The following is a 27,320-nucleotide window of genomic DNA, read 5'->3' on the forward strand; positions in this document are numbered from 1 at the left end:
TTATACCCATTCTCTCATATTATGAACCCTTGACTTTGTGAGTTGAGATTTTGAAGAGCAATTTCACTACTACATTGGAGGTAAGGAAGTTTTACTTGGATTTGGCTTTTTATCTTGAATCCCCATGGATTTCTACATCTAAAACTTTGTTTTTTAAAGTAAAATTTGGGATTTTTGTCTATAACTTAAGAGGGTCTATTTTGAAGATTTGAAGGCTGATTTTAACATAATTTTGGAATCTTATCACAAATTTGGACTCATGGGGTTATGGGTAGTCGGGATCTACCCCTTGACTCGAGTTTTGACCATGCAGACTCGGGTTGACTTTTTCTGACTTTTTGGAAATTGATTAAAGATTGAAGCTTTATTGCTTGAAATTATTTCATATGTCTTTATTTAATGTTATTGAGTTATTTTTACTAGATTCAAGTCATTTGGAGTTGAATTTGGATGGTTAGGCGATATTTGCTTGATTTTAGCTTACCGGGAACTAGGGCGGAAAGTGTATACGAGGAGGAGAATAGGGCGAATATGGAGCATTATAAGTTGGCTAAGAAAGAGGCAAAGCTAGCAGTTACGGCGGCCAAGACTACAGCTTTTAGTCATTTGTATGAGGATCTCGAGGGTCGAGGTGGGTATAAGAGGTTGTTCAGGTTAGCCAAGGCACGAGAAAGGAAGGTGCATGACTTGGACCAAGTAAAGTGCATCAAGGACGAAGAAGGTAAAGTTTTGTTGGATGATGGGTTAATCCGCCGGAGATGCCAGACCTACCTCCATAGTCTCTTGAACGAGGAAGGGGACAAGAGCATTGTACTAGGTGATTTGGAACTCTTCGGAAGTCATTGTGACTTTGGGTATTGTAGGCGGATTAGATTTGATGAAGTTGAGGGGGCTATGCGTAAGATGCGTAGGGGCAAAGCGATCAGACCGGATGAAATCCAGGTGGAGTTTTGGAAGAGTGCGAGCAAGGCAGGCTTGGAGTGGCTCACTAGGTTATTTAATGTCATTTTTAGAACGAAGAAGATGCCCGAAGAGTAGAGATGGAGCACGATGGTTCCTGTATACAAGAACAAGGGTGATATCAAAAATTTTGATAACAATGGGGGATCAAGCTGCTTAGCCGTACTATGAAAGTCTAGGAGAGAGTGGCAGAGCTAAGGTGAGGGGGAGTGTGTCTATTTTTGAGAACCGGTTTGGGTTTATGCCGGGGCGTTCGACTACATAAGCCATCCACCTTGTTAGGATATTGATGGAGCAGTATAGGTAGAGAAAGAAAGAATCGCATATGGTGTTCATCGACTTAGAAAAGGCGTACGATAAAGTTCCGAGAGAAGTTTTGTGGAGATGTTTGGATGCTAGAGGTGTACCTATTGCCTACATTAGGTTGATTAAGGACATGTATGATAGAGTAAAGATCCGAGTGAGGATGGTTGGTAGGGACTCGAATAATTTTTCGGTTATGATGGGGTTGCATCAGGGTTCGGCACTTAGCCCTTTTTTGTTTGCTCTGTTGATGGACGTACTGACATGCTACATCCAAGGGGAGGTGCCGTGGTGCATGCTATTTGCAGATGATATTATATTGATTGATGAGACGCAATATGGTGTGAATGTGCAATTATAGGAATGGAGGAAGACCATGGAATCTAAAGGTTTCAAGTAGAGCAGGACCAAGACAAAATACTTCGAGTGTAAGTTCAGTGGCGAGACTCAAGGAGTGGAAGGAAACATGAGGTTGGACTCGTAGGTCATCGCTAGGAGAGGGAGTTTTAAGTACCTTGGATATATTATTCATGGGTATGGGGAGATTGATGAAGATGTCACACAACGTATTGGGGCGGGATGGATCAAATGGAGACTTGCTTCTGGTGTTATTTGTGATAAGAAGGTGCCACTGAAACTTAAGGGTAAGTTCTATAGAGTGGTGGTCAGATCAACGATGTTGTATAGGGCGGAGTGTTGGCCAGTCAAGATTACTCATGTCCAAAAGATGAAGGTAGCAGAGATGAGGATGTTGCAACGGATGTGCGGGCACACCAGGTTAAATAGGATTAGAAATGAGGTTATTCGCGACAAGGTAGGTGTGGCCCCTATTTAGGTGAAGATGCGGGAAGCACGACTTAGGTGGTTTGGGCATGTGAGGAGAAGGAGCACAGATGCCCCGGTGAGGAGGTGTGAGAGGTTGACATTGGAGGGACTACGGAGAGGTAGAGGTAGGCAAAAGAAGAGGTGGGGAGAGGTGATTAGGCAAGACATGGCGCAACTTCAGCTGACCAAGGACACGCCCCTTGATAGAAAGGTATGGAAGTTGAGGATTAGAGTAGCAGAGTAGGTAGTCTAGAGTGTTCATAACATTAGTATTGACACGCAGTCTCGCTTCCTGTTGGTAGTAGGTTTTTATGACTAACCGTTGTTTACTTTCATTATTGATCACCTTACTATCTTGTTGTTTTTATTTTGCTTTTATATGGCTTTTTGGTACTATCATTTCTTATCTATATTTTCATTAATGTGGTGCTTATGCTTTCCTGAGCTGAGGGTCTATTGGAAACAACCTCTCTATACTCACAAGGTAGGGGTAAGGTCTGCGTACACATTACCCTCCCCAGACCCCACGGTGTGGGATAATAATGGGTATGTTGTTGTTGTTGTTATTGTTGTTTAGCTTACCGGGAGGTAAGTCTCTTATTTTCTCTCCTTGTAAGAGGGAATTCTCCCAATAGGTAACCTATTTGCTACTTGATTCATGATTTAGGAGCCACGTATATGCAAGGTGATGAGCTTATATGCGTAGCTAGGTTTTGACCATACCCAGTATTGTTGACTTGAATTATGTTTTGTTTGGTATGTGAAGTTATTATCAATGTTCAAATTCATTCTATGACTATGTGATAATTTATAGTCATGATTAAGATCATGCCTAGGTTTATGACTCGTTCGTTTGGCATAAAGGATTATTTTACCATGTTAAGCTTTATTATGAATCTGTAGTTACATACTTGCCTTAGTTGCTCCTTGAATGACTTATGTTTCATAATATGATTGAACTTGCACATGCTTCAATAGTTTATTCATGCATTGTGATATATGGAATTATATGATTAGTCATATCCATCTTATCCATATGATATTTTATCCGCATACTTATCATTATATCTGTTGCCCTCTTATTATATCATTTCATACATATATGCATGATTGAAGAGTTGTTATTGAGGAAAGTTGATTATTTAGCACTATGGCCATATGAGCGGATATTGATTATTGGTTATTGCGCATTATTATGAAATGATCAATGCTTGGATATGGATCCGTTCCTCCAAAGCCAGGTTATTACCCATGTTACCTTGGGCCGTATGAGCATAAGCACCCGTGATTCTTTTGGTGATTGTTGGACACATGGCCTATGTCAGGCACATAGATTTGTGCTCTGAGTCTTTGAGTAAGGGATCCTAAGAATGCATATGTAGTTATATTTTGACTCATGCAGTCGATTTATTCTAGTATTGTTGACATGTATCATGTCATAGTCGAGGATTGAGATGTTGATATCTTATTTGATCTCTACTACTTGTAAAACCATGCCTATATTCCGTATAAATTGTATTTGAGCTTTCATACTCGTTGATGACACCATGCCTTGTTTCATGTATGATTTATAGTTTCATCTAATTATTGGAATGTTAGTGATTGTCGGTGTCGACCCCTTGCCACTACTTCTTTGAGGCTAGACTTGATAGATACTAGGTACTGTGATTTGTACTCATACTACACTTTTACACATTTTTGTGTAGGTTCTGAGGCTGGTGTTAGTGGCATTTACCCTACACAGTAGGAGGTTTTGTGGAGACTTCGTGGTGAGCTACTTTACTTGATCGATTCACCACTCATGCAGTCCCTCCCTATTTACCTGTTATGTCTATCCATCCTTTTCAGACAGACAATGTTATTTTGTTGATTCTATATACTCTTGTTAGATGCTTGTTATGGTTGTGAAATCCGGGTTTGGGGCTGTATAGACAATTGTGTTCATGTTTCGACCTTAGCTCAGATAGTTTATCTATGTTATAAGTTTGAAAATTATTAATGTTTCTTATCATATTATGGAATCAGGTAAGATTCTATTAATCTGCTTTGGAATCATGATTGTTATTGTGTTGGCTTGTCTAGCGAGCGGGTAAGGCGCCATCACGACCTTTTGTAAGATTTCGGATCATGACAAGTTGGTATTAGAGTACTAGCTTCTAAGGGGTCTCACAAGTCATAACCAGACCTAGTAGAGTCTTGTGGATTGATGTAGAGATGTCAGTATCTATCTGGGAGAGGCTGTAGAGCTTTAGGAAACTTCATTTTCTTGATTCCTTATCATGTGTTTATTATTGTCTCAAGTATAAATCCTTTTTATACTCTATCACAGATGGTAAGAACTCATGCTTCAGGAGTAATAGATGATACAGGGACAATACCATCGACTATAATCGGGAGAGGCAGAGGCCAGGGTAGGGCCAGGGCTCCTGTTAGGGACCGCACTATTAAAACTAGAGGTGGAGCATCCATTGAGGCCCATGGCCATGCCAAGGAAGTTGCAGCGGACCCACCTATGGATCAGGTGGAGGATCAGATTATAGAGGAGCATGTTGAGGCTCCAGTGCACACCCAGCAGCCACAGGGTTTTGATACTACACCCGTGTTTCAGGAGGCTATAGCCAAGATGGTCAGTTTCATCAATGCATTGACCAAGGCTGGAGTGGTTCCAGTGGCCCTAACAATATATCAAGTTTGAGGGGGAGCACAAACCCCTGTCACTCGTACTCCAGATCAGCCTATTGTAGCAGATATCGTAAGACCTTGCTTGCCATGTCTGTTGATGAGTTGAAGAGGTTAGAGAGATTTCATAGGTTGTTTCCTCCACACCTTAAGGGCAGTGCTTCAGAGGATGCCCTAGACTTTCTAGACAAATGTCACTAGATGCTTCGTAATTTGGGCTTGGTAGAGTCCAACGGAATAGATTTCACTACTTTCCATTTTAGAGAAGCTACTAGGAGATGGTGGCAGACTTATGAGCTGGGCAAGCGAGCTGGTTCATCTCCTCTTACATGGACTTAGTTTTCACACCTATTTCTTGAGAGGTAGATTCCACTCACCAGGAGGGATGAGTTGAGAGAACAGTTCGAGCACCTTCAGCAAAATCATATAGTAGTGACTGAGTATGAGGCGATATTTACAGAGTTGTCTTCTCATGCCGCATTTTTTATCCCCACTGAGTCAGAGATGGTGAGGCGGTTTATTGAGGGTTTGACCTATGGAATCAAGGTTACTATGGCTCGAGAGTCTAAGATAGGGACTAATTTTCATCAAGCAGTAAAGATAGCTCGGAGGATCGAGCGTGTTCGCTGCCAAGGTAGATAGGACATGATGAGGGACAAGCGGCCTCGTTGTTCTAGCGGTCTTAATGGTACCTCATCTGGAGGTAGAGGTCAGATTAGTAGGGGCCATCATAGTAGGCCAGCTCAGTTTAAATAGCATAGGGCTCGCGGTGCGGCGTCTCGATTATCTTTCAGTTCTTTTGTTTTGTCATCCTTTAGTGCTCTTTTATCAAGCTCATACCATGATCTGTGTGTTCAGCATTCCTCCAATGGGTATTCTGGTTCTTAGGGGCAGTTCTAGATTCAGCAACCCTTATCGGCTAGGGGTTATTTTGTGTGTGGATAGTTTGGTCATGTGAAAAAGTATTGCCCCAGACTTAGTAGAGGCGCAACTTATCAGGGTGCTTAGTCCGTAGCTCCCTCACCAGTTATACCATCCCCTGCTCAGACAGCTAGAGGGTGAGGGAACAAAGTGAGAGGAGTCCCTAGAGGGGGAGGTTGGGTTGGTGGTAGTCAGAGCAGTGGCAGTCAGGCCGATTGCTATGCTTTTTCGGGTAGACACGAGATGGCGGCTTCTGATGCTACGATCACATGTATCGTTTTGGTATGTCATAGAGATACTTCTATGTTGTTTGATCCGGATTCTACGTATTCATATGTGTCATCATATTTTGCTCCTTATTTGGATAGGACTCATGGTTCTCTTGATATTCATGTTCATGTGCCTATAACTATTGGTGATTCTATTGTGGTGGATCGTGTGCATCGGTCATGTGTGGTTACTAATGGGGGTTATGAGACCGTTGTTGACTTACTATTGCTTAGTATGGTGGACTTTGATGTGATTTTGGGTATGAATTAATTATCTCCGTACCATGCTATTCTTGATTGTCATGCTAAGACCATGATGTTGGCTATGCTGGGGTAGCTAATGTTGAAACGGAGGGGTTCTCTTAGTCACACTCCTAGTAGAGTGATTTCATTTTTCAAGGCTCAATGGGTGTTTGGAATATCTAGCTTTTGTAAGAGATACTAGCACTGATATTCCTACTGTTGAGTCAGTTCCATTAGTGAGAGAGCTTTTGGTTGTGTTTCTTGCATACCTATCGGTCATGCCACTCGATAGGGATATCGACTTTGGTATTAATTTGGTGTTGGGCATACATTCCATATCTATTCTACCATATCGCATGGCTCTAGTTGAGTTGAAGGAATTGAAAGAGTAGTTATAAGAGTTGCTGGACAAGGAATTCATCAGGCCTAGTATATCATTGTGGGGTGCACTAGTATTGTTTGTAAAGAAGAAGGACGGCTCTATGAGAATGTGTATTGATTATCGACAGTTGAACAAGGTTACCATCAAGAACAATTATCCATTGCTGCACATTGATGATTTGTTTGACCAGATTCAGGGTGCCAAGGTGTTCTCTAATATTGACTTGAGATCGGGGTATCACCAGTTGAAGATTGGGCCTTCTTACATCCCTAAGACCGCTTTCAGGAATCATTATAGGCATTATGAGTTTTTAGTGATGTCTTTTGGTTTGACTAATGCCCTAGCGGCTTCCATGCATTTGATGAACAATGTGTTCTAGCCTTATTTGGACTCTTTTGTCATTGTGTTCATTGATGATATCTTGGTATATTCCTGAAGTGCTGAAGAGCACGACCATCATTTGAGGATTGTGCTTCAAATTTTGAGGTAGAAGAATGTGTATGCTAAGTCCTCCAAGTGCATGTTTTGATTGGACTAGGTGTCATTTTTTGGCCTCATGGTATCTAGTGATGGGATCAAGGTGGATCCGGAGAATATTGAGGCAACTTAGAGTTGGCCCAGACCTTCTACATCTACAAAGATCCACGAGATTCTCAGATTTAGCTAGTTACTATTGTTGCTTTGTAGAGGGCTTTTATCTATTGCAGCTCTGTTGACCAAGTTTACTCAAAGGGTGCTCCTTTTAGATGGTCAGATGAATGTGAGGAGAGCTTTCAGAAACTCAAGACTTCATGGATTACGACTCTAGTTTTGGTATTGCCCTCAGGCTCGGAGATGTACACTGTCTATTGTGATGCTTCCCGTGTTATCCTCGGATGTGTGCTGATGCAGGATGATATGGTGATTTCCTATGCGTCGCGCCAGTTGAAGCCTTATGAGAAGAATTATCCGATACATGATTTGGACTTAGCAGCTATTATGCACGCGCTCAAGATTTGGAGGCACTACGTATATGGCGTCTATTGTGAGGTTTAAACTGATCATTGGAGTCTTTAGCATCTATTCTAGGAAAAGGATTTGAATTTGAGGTAGCGGAGGTGGTTGGAGTTGTTGAAGGATTATGAAATAACTATCTTGTATCACTAAGGAAAGGTGAATGTGGTAGAGGATGCTTTGAGTAGGAAGGCGGAGAGTATAGGGAGTTTGGCATTTATTCTAGCTGTAGAGAGACCTTTGGCGATAGATGTTCAGGCTTTGGCTAATAGGTTTGTGACGTTAGATATTTTCTAGCCCAGTTGAGTTCTTGTTTGTGTCGTTACACAGTCGTCCTCATTTGAGCACATCAAGGCTCGTTAGTATGATGATTTCCATTTGCTTGTCCTTAAGGACACATTGTTGTGAGGTGGTGCTAAGGAGGTGATTGGTGATGATGGTGTATTACGACTCCAAGGTCGGATTTGTGTTCCTAATTTGGACGTTTTGAGAAAGTTTATTATAAGGAGGCTCATAGTTTGCGGTATTCTATTCATCCAGGTGCTACGAAAATGTACCGTGATTTGTAGCAGCATTATCGGTGTCAGAGGATGAAGAAAACATTGTTGGGCATGTTGCGTGGTGTTTGAATTGTCAGTAGGTCAAATGTGAGCATCAGAGACCGGGTGGTTTGATTCAGAGGTAAGAGATATCATAGTGGAAGTGGGAGCGCATAACTATGGACTTTGTGGTAAGTTGGGAGCGCATAACATCGAGTCTGCTCATTTCATTTCGGTCATGATATTTTGCACTTCAGGGAAGTTGGCACAAGTCTACATCATAGAGATCGTCCGCTTACATGGTGTGCATGTTTCTATCATATTGGATCGAAGCACTAAGTTAACATCGTACTCTTGGAGAGTTGTTCAGCATGAGTTGGGCATGCAAGTTGAGATGAGCACTGTTTTTCACCCTCAGACAGATGGTCAGTTCGAGCGGACCATTCAGATTTTGGAGGATATGTTGAGGGCCTATGTTATTGATTTTGGAGGCCAGTGGAGTCAGTTTCTACCATTAGTTAAGTTTGCATACAACAACAACTACCAGTCTAATATCCAAATGGCTCCGTATGAGGCTTTATATGGGAGGTGATGCCATTCTCCGGTTGGTTGGTTTGAGCCTGGTAAAGTGTTACATCCCGCATTTCGTACGTTAAAGTTTTGCCGTAAGTTAATCGACTTAAGCTCGGGAATGAGATTATTTTTGAGGTTATAAATATTTATGGTATTTTTTAATAGGTAGTAAGTAAGTACCGTAAAGGTTAGAGGGTAAACAAATCAAAGAAGATGAGTTTCGTTGAAGGTTGTCAATTTGGGATAAAATACGGTCCAAGCTATAATACCCCATATTTATGGACTAGTGCCATACAAGGTACCACATGACCATGATAGTAAGGTATATAAAGTGTGTTAAAAGTGATTAGTATTTTAAGTAATTTGAGATAATTCTTAATTATGTGAATAATTGGTTAATTATTGATTTTTTCAGTGGGAGATTAGCACGTAATTGGAAATTGGTTGATAGGTTTGGTGGGAACATCATCCTTAACGTGGCAGCAAGGGGTATAAGTAACAATGACTCTTTGGTGTATGTAATTAGGTGGCATAATTAGGGTATTTTTGGGAAAAATAATCCACAAAAAGTGGGGCCCACAAATCATAATGATAAGAGGATTTCCTACATCATTTAAGAGGGATGTGCATGTTTACTAAGTAACGGATGGAGCCTCCAAAATGAATTCATATGAAACTTCATAATACGATAGCAGCGTGAGATTTGTGATTCTAAGGGAGTACGGTGCAATCTTTCTCAAGAATATCATACGGATTTTTCCCTATTTCGATCTCGCCGTTACGTTTTTCATCGCGATTGACGTGTATTAAAGGGATTTTCAAGAGAATCGGCTCGGGTATGTTAAGGCTATCCCTTCTTTCATTTTGACATGATCCATATGATATAACGAAACGAGAAAACACTCAACTTTCACAAATGACTCTATTCTTAGAAGTACTAGTGATGCATATGTTCTTGATTTCCCATGTCTCTTATTATATCTTCTGTTCATGGGTCTCAGAAAAATACGTAGTTGATAAAGTTTATCCGAAAGGTATATTGATCTTATGACATTCCAATAAATCTTATTAACTTACTTCTTATGCATTTCATTCATTTATACATGTACATTGACCCATGATCAGATGGCATTATATACGCATATATTATATGTATATGGGATATGGGAAAAGGTTACGACGTTTTATACGCACCACCACCTGATCAGTTGGTATATGTTAATGATTTCACCCACAGAGGCCGAGATGATATGATGGGATGCCCTCAGAGGCTTGATAATGTTACATACACATATACCTATGCATGGTAGGACATTTATACGCACATGCATGACTTTATATATATTTCAGGATTCACAAAGTTATTTAGACTTACAGGCAGATTCCCTTACTCCATGTTTCTTCTATGTCTTTTATGTACTGATTTTCATGCCTTACATACTCGGTACATTATCCGTACTGATGCCCCTATTTTCCGGGGTTTGCGTTTCATGCCCGTAGATGCAGGTAGATAGGCTGACGGTCCCCTTTTTTAGGATCCTTGATCAGTGACAGTTGGTGTGCTCTACTTGATCCGGAGCTGTTATTAGTTTTGGTACGCTATTTTGTATATATATATATGGGTACGACGGGACCCAGTGTCGTCCTTTATACAGTTGTACACTCTATTAGAGGTCTGTAGACAGTCATGTATAGTTGGATAGTATGTGGCCTTGTCGGCTTCCAGTTTTGGTTATATAGTTGTCTATAGCAGCCTTGCCGGCTCGCCATAACGTATTCTGCATGTATATGTATATATGTCTTTTGGACATGTTTTCCTCAAGTATGTTATTCACGTGATTCAGCAGCTTATTGACCGATGTTATTCAGGACCTACCCTTAATTCATGATTATATCTTGGACGCATGCTTAGGGGTATTCGACAGGTAGGACTCAGGCACTCGTCATGGCCTATCGGTTTAGGTTGTGACATAAAGCTAGGTTGTTGGGCACAGATTTGGTTCGTGATTCTTTGGCGAAGGTGAAATTGATTCAGGAGCGGCTTCATATAGCACACTGATAGGAAGGTTCGTGTTGTGGCTCATGAAGGGTGAGAAGGTTATTCTTTGAGTTTCTCTTATGAAGGGCATGATGAGATTTGGGAAGAAGGGCAAGTTGAGCCCTTAGTACATTGGTCTGTTTGAAGTGTTAGAAAGAGTTGGTGAGGTGGCCTATAGGCTTTCTTTCCACCCAACTTCTCAGAAGTTCATTTGGTGTTTCATATGTCCATGCATTGGAAGTATGATGAGGATTAGTCACATGTGTTGGATTTTATTTCAGTGCAGTTGGATGCGAATCTAACTTATAAAGAAGAGCCGGTGGCTATTTTAGATATGTAGGTTCAGAAGTTGAAGTCCAAAGAAGTTTCATCAATGAAGGTTTTTGTGGAGAGATCAACTAGTCGAGGAAGCAACCTGGGAGACCGAGCATGATCTGCGGAGCAGATATCCTTATCTTTTTGGCATTCCATGTATGATTCTAAACCTGTTAGAGGACGATCATATGCTTTAGAGGGGTAACAACCCGGCCGAATATTTTGTGTATTTGAGCATTGTTTCCCTATTTTATGCTTCCCATATACTTATTTGTTGTTTTGGGACTTGCAGGGATGGCTGGATTTGGGTTTAAGGGTTCCTAGGAGATTTTAGCTCTATTTGTCGAAAGTTGAAATGTTGAAGGTTTAGAGAGTTCAAAAGGTTGATCGGGAGTTAACTTTGTTGTTATCGGGGTCTGGTTGGTGTTTTTGAGACTTTGGGTAGGTTCCTTTTATCATTTGAAACTTATTTGCAAAGTTTGGTTTAAATCCAGAATGTTTAGGCATGATTCAGACGAGTTTGGCTAAGCTAGGAAGTTTGGAAGCTAAGAGATGGATTTCGATTGTCGATTATTGGTTTTGATAATAAATGTAGTGTTTTGAGAATTTGGATAAGTTTAGATTAGGTATATGGACTGCTTGGTTTGACTTGATGGGGCCCTGCGGGGCTCGGGTGTGTTTCGGTGTGGTTTCGAACAATTTTCATGAGTTTTGAAGCATCATATTTTTGCTGGTGTCTGGCAATTGGATTTGTGATGAAGGATTCTTGGGAAATTGGATTTTGTGCTTTGCATTTGCATCAGGGAGCCCGCGTTCAAGAAAGATGTGGGCTGATTGGTCATCGCGTTCGCGGTGGGGCTTCGCATTCGCGTAGCAGGTGAGTCAGGAGGGGTGGTAACCTTCGCGTTCGCAGAGAGGTTTGCATTCGCGGAGCTAAACTCGCATTTGCATAGGCTAGGCAGGCTGGTTTTTTGCATTCGCAAGAGCACTTATGCATTCGCAAAGGGTTATTTTGGGGCTGAGGCAGTTTGTGCTTCGCGAATGCGATGTTGTGACTGCATTGAAGGGTATCTCTAGGCAAAACACTTAAGTGTTATATTTCGGGATTTAACCAATTTTCTCAAATTTTGAACCCTAGACATCAAGAGGTGGAAATTTTGAATAAAAGTTTCACTACTACATTGGAGGTAAGAAAATTTCACTTGGATTTAGTTTTATATCTTGAACCTCTATGGATTTCTCAACCTCAAACTTAGATTTTTAAATTGAAATTTGAAATTTTTGTCAACAACTTAAGAGGGTGTATCAATATTAAAGGTTGATTTGGACTTGGTTGTGGAATCTAATCACATATTTGGACTCGTGGGGTTATGGGTAGTCAGGATCTATTCCTTAACTCGGATTTGGACCGTGTGCGCCCGGCTTGACTTTATTCACTTTTGGAAATTTGATTAAAGATCAAAGCTTTTTTGTTTAGAATTATTTCCTCTGGTTTTATTCAACGTTATTGAGTTGTTTTGACTAGATTCGAGTCATTTGAATTTGAATTTGGACAGTTAGGCGATTGTTGCTTGATTTTAGCTTACCAAGAGGTGGGTGTCTTGTCTATCCTTGTAAGGGGAAATTCTGCCCATAGGTGACCTATTTGCGACTTGATTTATGATTTAGGAACCACATATATGTTAGGTGATGAGCGTATATGCATATCTAGGTTTTTACCATATCCGATATTGTTGACTTGAATTATGTTTTGTTTGGATTATGTGAAATTATTATCCATGTTCAAATTTATTCTATCACTACGTGATAATTTATATTCATGATTTAGGAGCATGCTTAGGGTTATGACTCGTTGGTTTGGCATAAAGGATTATTTTGCCATGCTAAGCTTTATTATGAATCCGTAGTCATACATTTGTCTTATTTGATCCTATGGTTTGGTGGTTTCTATGGCTTGAATGACTCATTTTAAATAATATGATTGAACTTGTGCATGCTTTAATAGCTTATTAAGCTATTATAATAAATGGAATTACATAATTAGCCATAGCCATATTTTTCCATATGAGCTTTTATCCACATACTTGTTATTATGTTTAGTTCCCTTTTATTATATCATTTCATACACATATGCACGAGTGAAGAATTGTTATTGAGAAAAATTGATGATTTTGGCACTACGGGAACTTGAGCGGATATTGATTATTAGTTATTGATCATTATTATGAAATGAGCACCACTTGGATATGGATCCATCCATCTGTAGGCAGGTGATTACTCATGCTATCTTGGGCCCTGTGAGCGTAGGCACATGTGATTCGTTTGGTGCTTGTTGGACACGTGGCCTATATGAGGCACATGAATTTGTGTTGTGAGTTGTTGAGTAAGGTATCCGGAGCATGCATAAGAATTTATACTTTGACTCATGCAGTGGATTTATTCCGATATTATTGACATGTATCATGTCATTGTCGATGATTGAGATGTTGATATCTTCTTTAATTGTCGTTACTTGTAAAAGCATGCCTATATTCTGTATGAACTGTGTTTGACCTTTCATAATCATTGATGATATCATGTCTTGTTTTATATATGATTTTTACTTTTATCTGATTATTGGACTATTACAAGGAGAGGTACCATGGTGTATGATATTCGCAGATGATATAGTACTGATTGATTAGACACGAGATGGTGTTAACGAGAAGTTGGAGGTTTGGAGACAGGACGTAGAGTATAAAGGTTTCAGGTTGAGTAGGACTAAGACAAAATACTTAGAGTGTGTAAGGCCCCGCAAAATTTTGCCAAGGAATTTAAGGTTTCATGGTGCCGAGAAGCGAGCCGCGGTACGGACTTTTTGAGTTGAATAATGCTTTGAGGAGTGGATAAAAATTTTTTGGCAGAAGAAGGCAATTATGCGGTCTCTTTCGCGACCGCAAAACCATTTCGTGGGCCGCATAACCATCGCGGAGTTGCGCAAAAAGTTGTTGAATTTTGAAGGTCATTTTGCGGTCCATTCTGCGATCGCTTATCCATTTCGCGGTCCACATATTTGGTACGAAGAATTATGTTGGGACATTCTGCGGTCGTAGACCTGTCCAGACCATTCCAGTTTTTGGGCATCACTTTTGCGGTCCATTTTGCGGGCCGCATACCTATTCTGCGGTCCATTCTACGACCGCAGACCTGAGTTCGGAGGGTCCATTTTCCTATTTTTATAACCCGACCCTATTTTAATAAATAGCCTTTGGTGCTTATTTTCGAACAATTGTCTGATGATTTTAGAGAGAGGTAAGAGCATTTTAGAGAGAGGAAGAGGAAATCTAGCATTCTAATCATCCAATCTTGCACCAACCTTCAAGAATCAAGGCAGCCACTCACTAGACCACCATCTATCCAGGTAAGTTCCTGTCCTATACCACCGATGCAAGTTATTTTAGGGTCTAAGTATATTGTGGGGGTTGGAAATAGGCCATGCTTGTGATGATAGGTTGTAGTATGTGGGATTAATGAACCATTTTGGTTAGTTTCTTGTTGAAATTGGTTGAGGGAGGAAAGGGTTACCATTTTAGGGCCTCGAAGTCAATTTGCATGCTAGGTATTTGACAAATTTCCTAGGAGATTTACACCGTGGGAATCCTTCTAATTATTAACCAATTTTCGCTATCTTCCTATATATTGTTATTGCTAGAAGTGTGGGGGCGTTGTAGTAACTTAAGGAAAGCTCAAACAAGGTAGGTTGGCGAAACTACTCTCTTAGAAATGAATTCCATGATGTTCCCGTAAGTTTCAAGTATGGTTGGCTCAAGTTCCTTATTCCCATGTTCCGAGTTGTTCCCAATAAATTTGATTGTCCCGAGTAAGCAAAGTGTCGAGAATTATGTATTCAAAATATGTTTCGAATTTTAATATCACATTATGTTATCCTTCGGGAATATGTTCAAGAAGTGTGGGGCGTTGTGGTAACTTAAGGAAAGCTCAAACAAGGTATGTTGGTTAAACTACTCTCTTAGAAATAAATTCCTTGATGTTCCCATAAGTTTCAAGTATGGTTGGCTCAAGTTCCTTATTCCCATGTTCCGAGTAGTTTCCAACAAATTCGATTATCCCGAGTAAGTAAAGTGTCGAGAATTATGTATTCAAAATATGTTCTGAATATTCCTATCACATTATGTTATCTTTCGGCAATGTGTTCAAGAATGATATGGGTATTAAAATGTTAGGGCTTTGAGTCGTGTTTCAAATGAAAGTCCATTATGCTCAACTTGAAAAGAATACTCAATGCGTCTAAAACTCCTAGTGCTCATATATATTCTTAAGGCCTTGATTTCGAATGTTCATATTGTTGATAATATATAAAGATGCTTGAAAGTGAAATAAGTGAGTTGGGGGTATAAAGCGTGGTCAACGTACCAAGGATGAAAATTATATTTGTGGCCAATGGTGCCAAGGAAATGAAGTGATGTGAGAAAGGTTATGAAATGAGCCTAGATTCAACTGTTCCAAATTGACTTCAAAAAAATAGATTTGCCTAAAAGCTTATGCACTCAAGTCATGCCCAAATGTGGCTGTTTTAATTAATGTTATGCTTTGTAAGTATTTCAAATGTGTTTTGAGCTCTTATATATTCATGAGTTGAAATTATGTATTGTCCTTTTGGAAAAAAGTATTTCAAGAATAAATGATGTGTTACTCGATTATGATTTTAACGTGTGCTTCGATTGCCAACCAAGAAATCCATTGTGTTTAAAGTTTTCATTACTAATGAACCTAAAGTTGTGATTTTCGGAATATTCTATTTGTTGATATTTGTGATGATAATCCTTGTAAGTAAATAAATGAAAGTGTGGAATATAAGATACGGCCATCGTGCCTAAGGATGAAGAATCATAAGTATAACCAAGAAAGCCAATGAAATAATAATGATATTATGAATAGTTGAAGTTACTAACGAGGCTATATATAGTGTGAAAGATAATGAGGTGTCCTGTGTGCAAACCAAAAATATTTTTGGGAGTATCATTAGCAACCCAAGGAAGGGTGGATCATAAGGCCCACACACGAAACTATACATGCCGGTGTAGCGGTGGATTGTGATTATTCCTCTTATTTGGGATGAAATTTAAATATTGATGTGATTCTGGTTATTACCCTTAATTGGGGTGAGGTTGATATTAACTGTGAATTGGAAAGTCAACCCACACGGCATATGTGGGAAGGCGGCCTAGTTGATCGGGTGGAGATCGGACGCCATGGTGCGCACATGGTGGTACTACTCTTGGTAACACCCTTTTTTCGCATCACATGTCAAACCACATTTTTTGTGGGGATATGGCCTATCCAATCGGGCGTGATCGGACTTCGTACTAAAACCACGGTGGTATATCGGTGCTAATAATCTCCCAACCAAAAATATATAATATTTTTTGTATTTTGAAAATTGTTATGTTTTAATTTGGCATTTGGATATCACTGATTATTACTTGTTTCTCCATGGTGTTTCCCCTTATATTATTGGCATTCGATTTCGAAAGAGGACATTTAGCTTTACATACTAGTACTATTCCACATGTACTAATGTCCCTTTTGCCGGGGAAGCTGCATCTTCAATGGATGCAGGTGGTTCATCAGCAGGCAGCTTTGGTCCTCGTTAGCAGTCACTCTCTATTCAGCAGGTTTTTGGTGAGCCCTACTCTGTTCCGGGCTTTATGTCATTTGACATTGTATTTTGTGCTTTGAGGTATAGCCGGGGGCCTTATCGCCGACACTTCCTTTCTTCACTTATGTTGTACTTAGAGGCATTATAGACAGGTTGTGGGTGGTATTTGATATTAGGAATTGAACTAGAAATGTTGGTATTTGGCAAACATATTTTTCATTATATCTATAAACTTGTAATACTTTTGGGAATCATAAATGAATATCCTTTAATAATGAAAAAACAATGTGGAACACTTGACTCTTCTCATGTCTATCACTTGTACTGATTCTTATATTGTTAATGGGCAAGGTTGGGTAGAAGGCATCTAGCATGCTTGCTTAACCGGGGTATCTCGATTGTGCGTCGGTCACGCTCCCTGAGGTTGGGGCGTAACAAACTTGGTATCAGAGCCTAAGGTTTTAAAGTGTCCTAGGATGTCTCGAAGCCGTGTCTAGTATAGTCCTTCTTATGAGTGTGTTGTCGAACACATCTATAATGAGGAGGCTACCTGTACATTTATGAATTTCACCCTTCTTTGATACTCCAGATCGTGTGATAGAGCTCAAGATAAGAAGCTAATTTCCTCGTCATGTCTTATTTTCCAGATGGGTAATCCACGAGTTTGAAGCAGAGATAAGGGAATGACCTCGCCATTGAATCTGGGGGAGATTACACAAGAGTTCATTGGGAGAATGCGTTGATCCATGAAGGGATTGGAAGAACTTGTTGCTAAGGGAAGTGTCCTTGTTCCTACCAATGTCACCGCACCACCGGATCGTGTAGTGAGAGCATCTAAGAAACAAAAGAGGGTTGTTGGTACTAGTGAACGAGATTGTTTGATTTACAAGAAGCGTCACTTGGGAACGTGTTGGATGACCCTTGAAATATGTTATGGCTGTGAAAAGAGGGGGCACAAGAAGAACAAATGCCGTAGGTTGGGTACACACATCCCGGTCTGCCTGATATGCAGGAAGGAACATTTGGCGTCGTGTTGTGAGTATGCTCAGCAGCATGTTAGGGATGGCAGGTTTGGGAAATTCCAAAGGTCCACACAGCAAACCAGTACGGGATTTGTTACTCCCGCATTGGAGGCCTGGAGGAAGGATAAGGGGGATGCCTATGATGTAAGCAAAAAGGTGAATATCAGGTCAATGAGGCAAGTTAGTTTATCGGATCTCATCCCCGTTGTGTGAAGTGTGGGAGATGTCATTCAAGAGTATGTCACTATGGTACCAATGTATGCTATGAGTGTGGTATGAGGGGTCACATTCAGAGAGAATGTTGTTCGTCTCGCCAGAGCATGGGCGGCGGTGCGGCACAGCCATCCAGTTCTGCAGCTACTACATCCACGGTTCCTCCCCCAGCTCGAGACACTATAGCGCCCGCAGGGCGTGGAGCAACTAGGGGTGGTATCAAGAGCTCGGGAGGGCCCAACAGGTTTTATGCTATGAGGAGGCGTCAAAAGTCGGAAGCTTCTCCAGATGTGGGTTTATTGACTGTCCAATCTCATGATGTATATGTCCTTATTGATCCCAGTTCCACTTTTCCATATGTCATTCTTTATGTTGCTATGGAATTTAGCATAGAATCAGAACAGCTTTATGAGCCGTTCTATGTATCAATTCTTCGTACGAGACGTATCACTTGTGAATCCTCTTTATCACAATTATCTTACTTACAAGCAGGAATTGAGTTCTATAATGATTTCTTAGAATTGAGTTATAAGCCTAGGCTAATACTTTCCACTTGCTTCCCTAAATTCTCCACAAGGACTTTACCTGATTAATTTCTTATAGAACCTTCTGATTCAAATAGATAACATCTTCTCACTTGTGCTTATGCATGCACCGTCATAAACATTACCTATGTGGTATCAAATTATATGTAAAGTAGCCTAGTGTGGAGCTCCTTCTTGAGCCACTCTTTCTCTCTTGTGCATGTGACTCATATAGGTTGAACAGTCACTTTACTCCCTTTGTGAGCATTATCATAAACCCTTTTCACTGTCTAGTAACATGAGAGCATATCTCAGCACCTATCAGATGTGTACATGTCAATTGAAAGGGGTCACTTGTCCGCATAAAGTTCCTCTGAAACTTGGGATTCTCAGAAATTCGTCATTGGAATATCTATTGTTCGCCCATCTTAGTATAACTTTTGTGTCGACCTGGATCATGCCTCAGTGAGTAACTCACTTTGTTCCAAGTATTGTAGTTGCCCATGACGTGGCCTGATATTGCAGCTTGTGAGTTATTATAGCCGAAACATGTCCAGCTCATAAGAAATGTTCATTTTCTCTTTACACCTCTGCAAAGTGTACTGATTGTGATCCTTAGATTAGAAAATACGTCGTATTAGTTTCACGCCCCATGTTGAATAACCATGAGAGATCGTTTCCTTCTATATGTCATTGAAACACTTCCTTATTAGGCTCTCCGTCAAGACCAAATGAACTTTTGGGGTTATCATAGCATCACGTCTGCTCCTCATGTTTTTCCTATCCTTCATTTGCATCTGAGTACTTATCAAGTCACAAGATCCATGGCAAACTCATTATGGACATCTGCAAACCTTCCACGGTTATTTTATAGTGTCTCGCTGGTTTCCGTTATCTTTAAACAGTCATCTTCTAGAATCATTGACTATGTCATTGTCACGTGCAGAGAGTTTACAATCCTTAATGTTCCACATATCTAGGTGGATAGGTGTTATTTGTCTCTTCCCCGGAGCATCATATTACCCATTAGAACCTTTCTAACAAATGTATGATTTAATCCCAATACATGGTTCTCACATTATTAATATGTACTAGTTAACTCAATGTCCCATTTGTTGAATTGATGATGTCATCACAATGATTAATCATGCTAGCATTATTGGTAGTAAACTTCACATCCCTTGGGATATAACCTCCTGTAATGCCCTGCTCGGCACATTAATGAATTCCTGAACAATTTTAGCTCAATCTCGAACCCCGTTGTTCCTCCTTGTATTAAATCTACCGATTGAAGTAAGTTCAGCATGTCAAAGAAGACGCATCATTCCATGATCGAAATTGGGTAGGAACTCTATAGTCATATTCATTCTAGCACATCATAGAATAATGGTTGAAGTTCGCCAAGGATTTAGTTTGGGTGTCCAACATAGAGATTTATTTAGAGTTGAAGAAAGTGAATAGGTTATTCTCAGGATTTTCATCATGAAGATATAATATGAATTGTTAATAAAGGTAAAGTAGGTGTAGTACACATTGGGCCTTATGTAATCTTGAGGGAAATAGTCCGAACTACGCGTATGATGTCCCCTATCATTTTTCTCCTTGCACCCGGTGTTTCATGTGTCTATGTCCGAGAAGGGAGTTGGGAATCATTGTCTATCATTCCAGTTGAATCTATGGAATGTAAAGTTAATGGGTAATTGGCTTATGAGAGTGTCACGCCCCGACCTCGGGGAGCGTGACCAGCGTTCAATCGAGATACCCCGGTTAAACAAGCCTACTAGATGCCTTCTACCCAACCTTGCCCATTAACAATATAAGAATCAGTACAAGAGATAGACATGAAAAGAGTCAAGTGTTTCCCATTCGTTTCCCATTATTCAAAGTAGATTCATTTACGACTTCCATAATATTATAATTTTATAGATATGATGAAAAATATGTTTGCCACATACCAACACTTTTAGTTCATTACCCAACATCGAACACCACCCACAACCTGTCTACGGAGCCACTAAGTACAATAGAAGAGAAGAATGGAAGTGTCGGCAAAAAGGCACTGGCTACACCTCAAAACATAAAGTACAACGTCAAATGACATGAAATACGACCATTCTGCCATGAATGAAGAATCATATGTATGGCCAAGAGAGCCAATTAAATAATGATATTGTAAGTGTTGATGGGATTGAGCTCTATAATTATGTCCTTGAATTGAGCTATAACTCTAGGCTAATATTTCCCACTTGCTTCCCTAAATTTTCAACAAGGGACTATACTTGATGAATTTCTTATAGAACCTTTTTATTCTGATGGATAACATCTGCTCACTGGTGCTTATTCATGCACCGTCGTAAAGTTTACCTACGTGGTATCATATCTAATGTAAGGCAGCCTAGTGTTGAGATCCTACTTGAGCCACTCTTTCTCTCTTCGGTGTGCATGGATCATATGGTTTGAACAGTCACTCTACTCCTTTTTGAATATTATCATAAACCCTCTTCATGATAATATATGATACCACGTAGGTAAACAAAGAAGTAGAGTGACTGTTCAAACCATAGGAGCCATGCACACCGAAGAGAGAAAGAGTGGCTCAAGTAGGATCTCAACACTAGGCTGCCTTACATTAGATATGATACCACGTAGGTAAACTTTACGACGGTGCATGAATAAGCACCAGTGAGCAGATGTTATCCATCAGAATAAAAAGGTTCTATAAGAAATTCATCAGGTATAGTCCCTTGTTGAGAATTTAGGGAAGCAAGTGGGAAATATTAGCCTAGAGTTATAATTCTTCAACCCAAAAGATTTGTACCGTGGCTCATTTTCTACAATCCTCAAACCCATTAGCTTACCTCGGCACCACGAAACCTTAAATTCCTTGACGAAATTTTACCGGGCCTTACAGAGAGGTACCTAATTGTCATCCTTGCTAGATAAGTCCGGAAGTTGAGATTGCCTCCACCAGGTGCTATGGCTAAGTCTGTGAGTCGAGGAGATCACTTCGAAGGCCTAAAGTATTGTGGAAAGGGAATATTCTCACTTGTTTGTAGAGCCAAATGGATGTGATTCAAAAGATACTTTCTATGTGTTATGATTTAAATGTGTACAATTCATGTCAAGATACCACTTCTGTTAATGTAATGCCCTTAATGTTGAGGTCGGTGTTATTAATATATATTGTGATGTTTTGTTGAGTTGTGGATGTGTTGTTAGGAGTTGTTTTGGTGGTTTTCTAGTAGGTGGATACGCCCAATTACATGGGAGACTCTATCGAAATTTCTGAAAAATTTGGGAGTTAGTCAAATTTGGGGGCTTCAGATGTTTGAAAGAAGAGTCAAATTTTGTTGGGTATTTTTGGTGAACTCTACTCCTCATTCGAGAACGAATGATCCTAAGTGGGGGAGGATATAAGGCCCCGTTAAATTTTGCCTAGGAATTTAAGGTTTCGTGGTACCGAGAAGCGAGCCGCGGTACAGACTTTTTGGGTTAAAGAATGCTCTGAGGAGTGGATGGAAATGTTTTGGTAGAAGAAGGAAATTTTGTGGTATGTCGCGACCGCAGAACCGTTTCGTGGGCCGCATAATCATCGTGGAGTTGAGCAGAAAGTTGTTGAATTTTGAAGGTCATTTTGCGGTCCATTTTGCGATCGCATATCCATTTCGCGGTCCACATTTTTCGTCACAGATTTGGTACGAAGAACTCTGTTGGGTCATTACGTGGTCCATTTTGCGGCCGCATAAGTGGTCTGCGGGCCGCAGACCTGTCCAGACCATTCCTATTTTGGGCATCACTTCTGTCCATTTTGTGGACCGCATATCTGTTTTGTGGTACATTCTGTGACCGCAGACCTGAGTTTGGAGGGTCTATTTTCCTATTTTTTTAACCCGACCGCATTTTAATAAATAGCCTTTGGGACTTATTTTGGAATGCTTGTCTAATGATTTTAGAGAGAGAGGTACGAGCATTTTAGAGAGAGAAGGAGGAAATCTAGCATTCTAATTATCCAATCTTGCACCAACTGATAACAACAAAGTTGGAAATCCAAACTAGAGTAAGAATTTGAGAAGTAAATACGGAAGCAATAACAATAAAGAATTGAACAACTAGAATTAAAGTGCAGAAAATAAAGGATATGGGAAAATTCAAGGAAAGAATTCTAACACCTTCCAAGAACGCAAGTTCTATAGCTTTGACAAGATCCAAGAAACAACGTTTTGATTTATTGACGAAATCAAATGCCTTTACTTAAAAACAAATCAAAATAATATATTTGGATCTTGACCGCTTTATGAGTAACTTGAGACAATAATTAATAACTTGTATTAATCGCCTTATAAGAATACCACAAAGTAATTAATGATATCACAATAAAGAAGTTATCTTACTACCTTGAACTATGAACTAGTAAAGGTTGAAAGATAAATCTCAAAGCACAAGTAACAAAGGTTCAAAAGAACTCTCAAAGTATAATATTCTTAATCAATAATGAAGTGCCTCAATGAATGAGAAGAACTCCTTATTTATAGGAGTAAAAGTCCTTAAAATTAGGTGGGCTAGTTGCTAAGGCATAAAAAGTCATTAAATGTTGGTATGGTGGTTGCTAAGGACTAAGAAAAGTCATTAAAATTAGGTTGGGTGGCCGGCCAAATCCCTTTGGGGCAGATTTGGACCTTAAAACTGTCACTACCCAAACCGATGGGCCGCGATGGGCACCCGATACTTTACTCAATCGAGTACCAATGTAATGTATATTTTGTATCATACTATCATAGGTAAATGAGCCGGAAAGGCTGTCATGAGATAACTAGAATAAAACATGAGGAAATACTCGACATAGGATGGCCCAACATGATGTACTGACTTATACATATGACATACGGGCCTATAAGACCGTCACGATCCTTTATATACTCAAAACATAGGCCGACAAGGCCATACAAGTATCCATATACCTGACATCTTTCTACAATCCTCTAAGAGTAGATAAATACCATAAAGGTTGGGACAGGGCCCCGCCATACCAATCAATACATGTCCAAATCGTACTGACCAAATAAGCAACTCCGGAGCAAATGGAGCGCACCAACATCTTCCGCTGAGCTGATAACCTACTTGGAGGACTCTCAACATGTCTATTGGGACCTGCGGGCATGAAACACAGCTTCCCCAGGCAAAAGGGACGTTAGCACAAATAATGTACCGAGTATGTAAGGAATAAAAATCAATAAATAAAATACATGAGAGAAACATGGAGTAAAAGACTCAACATGTAAGTCTGAATAGCTCTATGAATCGTTTAATATTTACAATGTCGTGCATATGCGTATAAATGTCATATCATGTATAGATATATGCGTACATAACATCATCAAGCCTCTAAGGGCATCCCATGATATTTTCTCGGCCACTGTAGGCAAAATCATCAACATATACCAGCTGATCAGGTGGTGGTGCGTATATAACATTGTAACCTTTTCCCATATCCCATATATATATAATATACGCGTATATAACGCCATCTGCTCATGCGTCAATGTACATGTATAAATGAATGAAATGCATAATAAGTACGTTAATAAGATTTATCGGAATGTCATAAGATCAATATGCCTTCGGATAAACTTTATCAACTACGTATTTTTCTGAGACCCATGAACAGAAGATATAATGATAAGACACATGGAGAATCAAGAACATAGACACCCCTAGTACTTCTATGAATAGAGTCATTTATGAAAGCTGTGCGTTTGCTCGTTTTGTTTGCATCGTATGAGCCTTAACATATCTGAGCCGATTCTCTTGACAACCCTTCTATCACATGTCAATCGCGACAACACACGTAACGGCGAGATCGAGGTAGGGGAAAATCCGTATGATATTGATATTCTTGAGAAAGGTTGTGCCGTGCTCCCTTAGAATTTGCAATTCACGTTGCACCTTGTAGGGGTTCATAAGAATTCCTTTTGAGAATTCCATCATCCGTTACTTAGAAAGCATTGTCATTTCCCTTTAATGATGTAGGGAGGTGGTTTTTTTATCATAGAGATTGGGCCCCACTTTAGGTGATTACTTAGCCTAAAAATCTCCTAAACATGCCACCTAGTACATAAACCAAAGAGTCATTGTCACCTAAATTGTCTTGCTGCCACGTTGGGGGTGATGTCCCCACCTAATAATTATCCACAATTTCCTAATTAGCTTGCTAATCTCCCATTAAACCAATAATTAACCAATTACCCACATAATAATGAATTATCTCAAATTACTTAAAATACTAATCACTTTTAACACACTTTATATACCTTACTATCATTGTCATGTGGTACCTTACATGGTACTAGTCCATAAATACGGGGTATTATAGCTTGGACCATATTTTCTCCCAAATTGACAACCTTCAACGGAACTCATTTTCTTCCACTCGTTTACCCTCTGACCTTCACGGCTTTACTTTTCACTTGTTATAAATAGCATAATACTTATAACCTCAAAATAATCTTGTCCTTGAACTGATGTCAATTATCTTACGACAAATCCAACTACAATACTACGGGGTGTAACATCGTCGTAATACTTCAGAGTGTAACATACTAGTTTAGGCAATTGGTTTGGACTCCAATTGGGCAGCTTTTCAAACAACCCTTTTGGACCTCTTTTAAGCTCATTTTGAGCTCTTCTAGGTGCTCTTTTGCTGGATTTCAAGGGCCGATTTTGGGACCCAATCTTCCTGCTCTTGGAGTTCAATTTGGGCCACCAAATAATTGTGAAACTTGTACAATTCATCTCCTTTGGTATTGAGCTCTTCCTCTACAATTAAAAGCTTCTTTATTTGTCATGCCCCAAAATCGAGGAGCGCGATCGGCGCTCAACCGAGTGAACCCGACCGAGCAAGCTTGTTAGATTTCATTCTACCCAAACTCATCCACGAATAAAGATAATACATAATTTCATTAATTAGACACAAACGTGATCATGTCTACAATATCAATTCATTACCAATAGTTACTTCATTTCTAAAGTCTCCGTTCCACACATTTTTCATAATCTGAAATGGAAATAGGAATTCAAATACACCATAATGAGTTTGTCTTTCCCAGCACCAATACACAACCCACACTATATCTACGGAGCTTCTATAAATAAGGAAGAGTACAATGATAATGCCAGCAACAAGGCCCCGGCTATACCTCAAACAGAATACACAATGTACAAAAGATTTATGGACCCCGGGATGAAGTGGGGCTCACCAAGTCAGCTGGGAAGAAGGTGTACTGCTATCACTGATCAATATCTCCTGTTGTGGGACCACCTGCATCCATTTAAAGATGTAGTGCCTCCGGCAAAAAGGGACGTTAGTACCGTCGAATAGCACTAGTATGTATAACTAAACACCCTTTCAATAGAATGACAAATAATACAAACAAGATTATCATAATATCAATGAAAGCCTTAATCAACGTCAAACCTCAATTTAGGATCAAGACAGTGTTCAAATTAATTTCCATATCTCACATTAGGAGATGTTTAGCATCGATATACCATTGTTCACAATACCATTATTCACAATACCAATATCCACAATACCAATACCACCGTACCTTCAGCACGGAGTCCGATCACGACCCGATCGGCTAGGCTATTTCATTAGAGACATCAACCACAAATATTTTCAGTGTCAGTACCACCGTATTAACACGGAGTCCGATCACGACCCGATCGGCTAGGCTATCCATTAGGGACATCTACCACAATCACAATTTCAATTACAATTTCTAGCACAATCACCACCATGTGTACGGCATGGTGTCCGATCACGACCCGACCGGCTAGGCTGTCTTATTCGAGACATCAACCTTTTTATATCAATCATCGCATTTCATATTACTATCACATCTTTTCATTTCATTGGCACTAATGGCCATTGTTATAAGATCATTCTTGGCACGCTGGCCATATTTAGCATTCCATGCTCACCTTTTCACTTTCTAACATCAACATCATCATCAACAACAACAACAACAATTCAAATCAAGGCATGCAGTACACATGTGAGCAATTAAGAGTCTAAGGCACATAGAGATATTTCACAAAATTTTACATAATAGCCTTCGTTTATATTTAACTTGAAGTTGAACATTTCTAATGCACATCCCATATTTATAACACATCCTCAATTGATAACATAACATAAATAAAGCATTTGGAATACTTGTTGAACATATATCTTTCAACCCAATCTTACTCGGAACAGCCAATCTTATAATGATCCACTCGGGACTTACATAATTCACATGAATATCGAGGGATCCAATTCTAAAAGAAGAGTTTAGCCAACATACCTCAATTGAGCTTCCTTAAACTCTAAAATGTTCTAGAATTCTTAGCAACTTCAATCTATTGTAGAAATATAACAAATTGAATCAAAATTAGGAAGATAATTATGGTTCTAGCTCATTTGAGCATTTTATCAAATACTAGGTGTGCATTAAGGTTTCAAGGTCCTTTTATGGGGGATTCCATCATCCCGCAACCCAATCTTTACCATCTTTAGCTCAACAATCTTCCTACACCCTTTGATAACACATGCATGTAAAATAAACAACTCTCATGCCCAAAACCTATCTTGTTAATTACTTATTTCTAGAAAATATTTGAAATTGAGGGTTAGGGTGTAGAATCTTACCTCTAGCATAAAGACCTAGTGGGTTTACCTTCTTAATCTTCCAAAACTTGGGCAAGAATTGAAGAACAATTATTGAAGAACACCTTCTCACTCTGGGGCACTCTCTTTCACTCTAAAATGTCAGATTATAGCTCAAAAAATGGCCCAAAGAGTATATTTAACGAAATAGGGTT

Source organism: Nicotiana tomentosiformis, chromosome 7 (assembly GCF_000390325.3).
Source record: "Nicotiana tomentosiformis chromosome 7, ASM39032v3, whole genome shotgun sequence".
NCBI lineage: Eukaryota > Viridiplantae > Streptophyta > Magnoliopsida > Solanales > Solanaceae > Nicotiana > Nicotiana tomentosiformis.